Raw genomic sequence first — 6391 nt, forward strand, 5'->3', positions numbered from 1 at the left:
CTGCAGCCAGGGAGAGAAGCATCCTATGAAAGTGGATGGGCTTTCACTTTGCAGCATTGGAAACTTGTTGGGGGTGAGGGTCCACAGTTGTAATGACTGCATTGTCAGCCTCTCAAGCTGAGAGTCATGTGTTGACCATAAATCATGTGTCAAATGTGTCATAAATCAAGCAGATGACTGTCCAATTTCCAGTCTAATTGACTACGGCACCATTAGTGCTGTAAATACATCAAATTGGCAATTGCCATTGACTGCAATGGAGGGAAGAGCAATGAAAATGGAATTTTATACAGGCTCGACTTCAAATCTACAGGATGAACTGACTGCCCTGTGACCTGTGGCCTATACCTGTGACATTGCCATCGCATTGCTGTGCTCTTTGTGCACAGTTAGTGACTCAGGCAGGAGCAATGCATACCCATCCCAAATAATTTATCAGACAGTGCATTACAACAGGCCCCCTAAGGGTCCACAAGAAGATTTCAATGGGGTCTGCCCTAAAGAATTACATGACATAGATCCTCATTTGTAAATGGAAAGCGGTATTTATTAGTCCCAGAATCAGTTTCACTGTAACGTAATGTCTCCCTGGCTACAGGAAATGACTTTTAAAAAATCTAATGTACTCGCTTTCCCTCAGTACATAAGCAAAACACTGTAGACGCTGGAAAGCTAACATAAAAATACAAAATGCTGGAACTACTCAGCAGGTCAGGGAGCATCTGTGGAGAGACAAATTGTTAATAATTCAGGTCGAGATGACCTCTGATTAGGTGAAACATTAACTCTGTCTCTGCACAGATGCTGCCTGACCTGCTGAGTATTTCCAACATTTTTTCGGGGGTGGGGGTGGGGTTGTTGGGGGTGGTTTATGTTTCCCTCAGTGATCTTTCTCCAAAAGCCCTCAGCAAAAGCAGTTCTGATTGTTTCCCATACTCGAACACAACCCTTTCCCCTGCTCTCCCCTCACTACATTTACTGTTTCCTCTTAGTTTGTCGAATCACACGCATCTCTGATTTTAAATTGGCAAAGAGTTGGATTAATTGTATCACCTCTAAAACAAGTTTTAAACATGGGCCTGTTTTTATCTTTGGGAGGGAAATGTGCACTTTGCCTCTTCAGCTCTCTGTCAACTGATTCCACAGGGTTAAATATTTGTGATCACAAGTTTCATTGTTTTATTGCTGCTAACCTTTTTTTTAAGAATATCAATGTTGCTTCAGAATTTACCTTTGCAAGAAAAAAAAACTCGCGACAGGGAGCAAGCTGAACAAACACCTACCCTTCATCTCCTGTCAGATATATGTATCAATCTAATCTCTTGTTATTTTCTCCCAGATTAAACAATCTCTCTTTCTTTCTCTCATTTGAATTTTCTCTAGCTTTCACTACCACCTGAGTGGCTAACACCGTCAGTATTTGCATCTGTGTCCATTAAACAGTCAACCACATGTACAATATATGTAGGGGAATAAAGATAGGACTGAACTATGGGTCCAAACAATGATAGCATTGCTGACTTGATGTCAAATCTTTTCAAATGGAATTGATTTGTTTTGCTTGCTGAGATGGGTGTGTGTATATGGGTGTGTGCGTCTGTAGCTGTGCATGCATAGGCTAAACATTATTTTTGCACTACAAAAAATTCAAGCATTGCATTGCCAAAGTAATGCTTAATAATACACCCTATTATGTGGGATGCCTACCTGGCAATTTTGTTGCGTAATACATATAGATGTATAGAGAAGATATAGGCCAACACTGACGAATCACTGGGTAAATGCATTGACAAAGTAATATTAACACAGTTAGGTCCCTGAGCTGCACTCAATTTTTCAGAGAAAGGGAAGTCTTTCATTTATACAGCATCTTTCATGACCTCAGGAGATTTCAAAGCACTTTACAAATAATATTTTTGATGTGTGATCACTTTATAATGTAGGAAATGCAGCATCTAATTTGTAGGCAGCAAGTTTCTCCAAACAGCAAGGTGATAATGATCAGACAGTTTTTACTTAGTGATGTTGGCTGAGCAGCTAGTATTGGCCAGGTCACTGGGGAGAACCCCTCTTCTCTCTTCAAAGTAGCACCTCCCCAGTATCGCACTGGAGTGCTAGCCCTTCCAGTGCTACCCATTGAGCTGCAGATCTGACTCCTCAAGGAGAACCATGAGACTCAGTTTAAGAGGCAGCTGAAAACATTGAGAAGTGGAAAGCAGCATCTTTCTGGTTGAATGGGCTAAGGTTAGGGCTAGAGTTAAGGCTAGGGTTAGGGTTAAAGCTAGGGTTAGGGTTAAGAATAGGGTTAGGGTTAAGGTTTGAATTAGGGTTATGGTTATGGTTATGAAGCTCTCCGCTTCTTCCTCGAACAGAGGCCCAAACAATCCCCATCAACCACTACTCTCCTCCGTCTGGCTGAACTTGTTCTCACACTGAACAATTTCTCCTTTAACTCCTCTCACTTCCTCCAAATAAAAGGTGTGGCTATGGGTACCCGCATGGGCCCCAGCTATGCCTGTCTCTTTATGGGGTATGTGGAACATTCCTTGTTCCAGTCCTACTCCGGCCCCCTCCCACAACTCTTTCTCCGGTACATCAATGATTACTTCGGTGCTGCTTCATGCTCTCGTCTGGACCTGGAAAAATTTATTAATTTTGCTTCCAATTTCCACCCCTCCATCATTTTCACATGGTCCATCTCTGACACTTCCCTTCCCTTCCTTGACCTCTCTGTCTCAATTTCTGGTGATAGACGGTCCACCAATATCCATTACAAGCCTACCGACTCCCACAGCTACCTTGACTACAGCTCCTCACACCCCGTTTCCTGTAAGAACTCCATCCCATTCTCTCAGTTCCTTCGCCTCCGTCGCATCTGTTCTGATGATGCCACTTTCAAAAACAGTTCCTCTGACATGTCCTCCTTCTTCCTTAACCGAGGTTTTCCACCCACGGTGGTTGACAGGGCCCTTAACCGTGTCCGGCTCATCTCCCATGCATCCGCCCTCACATCTTCTTCTCCCTCCCAGAAACATGATAGGGTCCCCCTTGTCCTCAGTTATCACCCCACCAGCCTCCGCATTCAAAGGATCATCCTCCGCCATTTCCGCCTACTCCAGCATGATGCCACCAACAAACACATCTTCCCTTCACCCCCCCGGGCGGCATTCCGCAGGGATTGTTCCCTCCGGGACACCCTGGTCCACTCCTCCATCACCTCCTACATCTCAACCCCCTCCCACGGCACCTTCCCATGCAACCGCAGAAGGTGCAACACTTCCCCCTTTACTTCCCCTCTCCTCACTGTCCAAGGGCCCAAACACTCCTTTCAAGTAAAGCAGCATTTCACTTGCACTTCCCTCAATTTAGCCGACTGCATTCGTTGCTCCCAATGCGGTTTCCTCTACATTGGAGAGACCAAACGCAGACTGGGTGACCGCTTTGCAGAACACCTTCGGTCTGTCCGCAAGCATTACCCAGACCTCCCTGTCACTTGCCATTTCAACAATCCACCCTGCTCTCATGTCTGTCCTTGGCTTGCTGCATTGTTCCAGTGAAGCTCAACGCAAACTGGAGGAATAACACCTCATCTTCCGCCTAGGCACTTTACAGCCTTCCGGACTGAATATTGAGTTCAACAATTTTAGATCATGAACTCTCTCCTCCATCCCCACTCCCTTTCTGATTCCCCCCCCCTTTTTTTCCAATAATTTATATAGATTTTTCTTTTCCCACCTGCTTCCATTATTTTTAAATGTATTTCCATCTATTGTTTTATCTCTACCTTTTAGCCTTTTTTTATTCCTTCACCCCACCCCACCCCAACTAGGGCTATCTGTACCTTGCTTGTCCTGCTTTCTACCCTTAATTAGCACATTCCTCAGATAATATCACCACCTTCAACACCTCTTTGGCCTTTTGTCTGTGACATCTTTTGGTTATCTCCACCTATCACTGGCCTTCTATCCAGTTCTACTTGTCCCACCCCCCCTTAAACCAGCTTATATTTCACCTCTCTTCTATTTTTACTTAGTTCTGTTGAAGGGTCATTCGGACTCCAAACGTTAACTGTGTCCCTCTCTGCAGATGCTGCCAGACCTGCTGAGTTTTTCTAGGTATTTTTGTTTTTGTTATGGTTATGGTTAAGGATAGGGTTAGGATTAGGGTTAGGTTTAATGTTTGAGTTCAGGTTGGGGTTAGGGTTTAGGTTTGGTATAGGGTTAGGGTTAGGTTTAAGGTTGCCAAACCTCCAGGATTGTCCTGGAGTCTCCAGGGATTAACAATGAATCTCCTGGACACTCGTGTGAGCAACTTGGGAGAAAATTCACCGAGCCTTTAAAAGTAAAATGATTTTTTTCACATTTTATTTGTATACTTCTATTTATTATTGATAAAAATATTAGAAATGGGGAAACAATCAGATTAGACAGGTCTATTGGAAATGGGGATCAGGCATAGATTCAATCAAAGTTGGCAGCCCCAACTAGGGTGAGCTAGGTTGGTTATACCTCACTACCAGCTTGAGCCTTTGCTTTGCTTGAATATGATATGTGTAATGTTCTGTACAGCCCAGGAATCAGAACACCAGTAGAAATAAAACTAAAGAGAGATCACTGTCAGTGCAGCAGCTGTCAATCAAACAAGCCAATAAAGAGAAATAAGGTTCTCGATTGCCCATGTGATGTCAAGGGCTTTATACAACGTGAGGGCAAGAGGAAATGTCCCCTTTTGTTCTGACTGTTGGACTTTATAAGATGGTTATGTTTTAAAGTGTCTCCTTTAATTCAAAGTAAAAATTGTCATTTGGAAAGGGGGATGTGACCTCCTACGAAATATCTCCAAAGACAATCTCATGTAATCTGCTTGTTAAGGAGTCAGAATCTCAAATTATTCAAAGCAAAGTGCAAGTTTTAACATCTTGACAAAGGAGAAGGCAGCTGATGTTAGGATCAGGGTTAGGTTTTAGGGGTCGGGTTAGGGTTAAAGTCCCCAGACTCACAGACCCTCAGAATTAGTCAGACTGAGAGATTTTGGAGGGAAAGAAGGCCCACAACAGATGCTGCTCTGCAAATCATAAAAAAAGGACTGATTTCAGGTTAAGCACCAAGCAGAGTGCTGGTGAGGTTGGATTCCCAGTTTGAAAAAAACAAGGCTTGAGAATAGTTAAAGACCATGGAATCACTAGAGAATACCTTCCTACTGGAAGTCCATTCAGTTATGCTCAAAGGGTTGAGTAACGGGGATTTTGTTTAAAAGGACACTGGAAGATTCACCCTGGTGGAGCAGTGAGAAGAGGTCCTGTTAAAGCAGGGAGGAGCTTGGGTCTTTAAAAGCAAGACTACATTTCTGCTGTGAATGCTGTGTAATGTATAAACATGGTGTGGGGTTTTCATTTGTGTTAAGAAGTTAATAGGGAATACCTTTTCCGTGAGCTGGATTTTCAGCTCGCACAAGCATTAGATAGCGCATGATGACATCAGGCGAGCGTCCCGACATCATTGTACAGTCGCGCGATATTTTGGTCGGTGGGGATGCGTGGGAGTCGGCAGCACACCCGCCGACAATTAAGAGGGTTGTTAAGTCTATTAATAAATTAATTAAACTAAATTTTTCCTTGCCCGTCCAACCTTACGGTTGGCGGGCGGGCCAAAAGGCCAAGCGGCCTTTGGATTTTTGAGGAAACCTCATCCACAGGCAAGATGAGGTTTTCGTTATTAATTAAAAATAAAATAAAAATTTTTAAATCTCATTTCTAACATGTCCCTATTCTTGTGACTTTGTCACATGAGGGGACATGTTTACCTTAATTTTAAAATCTTTATTTTAAATGTTAGAAATCTTTAGCTTCCTGAGGCAGCTCTGTGCCTTCAGGGAGCTTTCACTGCATGTTCCCCCGCGCATGCGCTGACTTCCGTGCTTGCTCTCCTCCCCCCCGCCTCACCCACCCCATCCAGGCAGCTCGCGATTCACACTGGCTGGCCGGTAATTGGCCGGTCAGCGTGAGATCACGGTTGGGGCCTGTTCACAGGCTACATTTGGTTTCACGGCTGCTCAAAGGCCCATCCGCGTGCCCACCTGACAAGGTAAAAATCCTGCCCTGTAATTTAATGTATTGGTTGCCTGTTAAGTAATGTGTAGTTGATGTTGATTTTAGTTTGTTATTGTGAAGGTCTTAAAATTTAAACTTCTGTTGTGCGATCCTTTGAGTTGGTCACTGTGAAATTCATATCTCTGTTTAAGTTACTGATCTCTCAGAGACTGTAAAACTTTACAGGATCCAGAGACGGTAAGGAAGTTACAGGAACTAGAGTAATCAGGCTGCCTTGTCAGGAATCCAGTGCAGCGTCACGGGAAAATGACACTGAAACTTGCAGGTCTGTGTGATAACAGG

Source organism: Cetorhinus maximus, chromosome 8, assembly GCF_964194155.1.
Source record: "Cetorhinus maximus chromosome 8, sCetMax3.hap1.1, whole genome shotgun sequence".
Classification (NCBI taxonomy): Eukaryota; Metazoa; Chordata; class Chondrichthyes; order Lamniformes; family Cetorhinidae; genus Cetorhinus; species Cetorhinus maximus.